This window comes from Pristiophorus japonicus, chromosome 8 (genome assembly GCF_044704955.1).
Source record: "Pristiophorus japonicus isolate sPriJap1 chromosome 8, sPriJap1.hap1, whole genome shotgun sequence".
Taxonomy (NCBI): domain Eukaryota; kingdom Metazoa; phylum Chordata; class Chondrichthyes; family Pristiophoridae; genus Pristiophorus; species Pristiophorus japonicus.
Window position 1 is genome coordinate 142,998,140 of NC_091984.1, and position 948 is coordinate 142,999,087.

Below are 948 nucleotides of genomic sequence, written 5' to 3' on the forward strand. Positions count from 1 at the left end.
TCCACCAGTTCCTCGGAGGAGAAGTCCACCAGTCCCTCGGAGGAGAAGTCCACCAGTCCCTCGGAGGAGAAGTCCACCAGTCCCTCGGAGTTGACTCCTGCAGCCTCCGTGTTCTGCGATCCCAGCCTGCTGTGTGTTGTGTGCGGCCAGTTCCCTGCGCTCTCTCTCCTGTCCGGGCGTCCCACCCACCTGCACCTATCCCCAATAGACTGGTCTCTCGCACTTGCAGGCCCGCTAACTTCCCGGGCTGAGTTATGAAGGTAGGACTTAAGTTTTATTTTTTATTTATTTAAAAAAAAATTATTATTGATGGTTTTTTGCTTCTTGAATGTTGTTGTGAAGGTGTTTAGTGCTTTGTAAGGTCCTCTCCGCATCCCTTTCACCTCCCCCGCCCCATCTCTGGCTACCTGCGCTGATTTCTTAACTCTCTGCAAGGGTTTTCTGTGCGGCCACAAGTGGCCACATAAGCTGGCCTAAGTTAGTTTGGAGCAACAATTAGCTGTCCAAACTGGCTTAAATGGGCAAAACTGGCGTAGGTGGTTGGTAATGCCCTCTTTTGAAAAAAAAACTAACCCAAAAAAAATCCTAACTAACTCACTAACACTGGCACAAATTAAATGTGCAGAATGGGGATTTTTAAGATACTCCAGAAAAATCAAGTTGCTCCAAAAAAAAAACGGAGCAATTCCTGGGCAAATTTGGGACCTAAGAAAGTAAACTAGCACAAAATATAAAAACAGATAGCAAGGGTTTCTATAGGTATAGAAAAAGAAAAAGAGTGGCTAAAGTAAATGTTGGTCCCTTAGAGGACGAGACCGGGGAATTAGTGATGGGGAACATGGAGATGCCAGAAACTCGATACAAATATTTTATATCAGTCATTACGGTAGAGGACACTAACAATATTCCAACAGTGGATAGTCAAGGGGCTATGGGGGGTAGGAACTT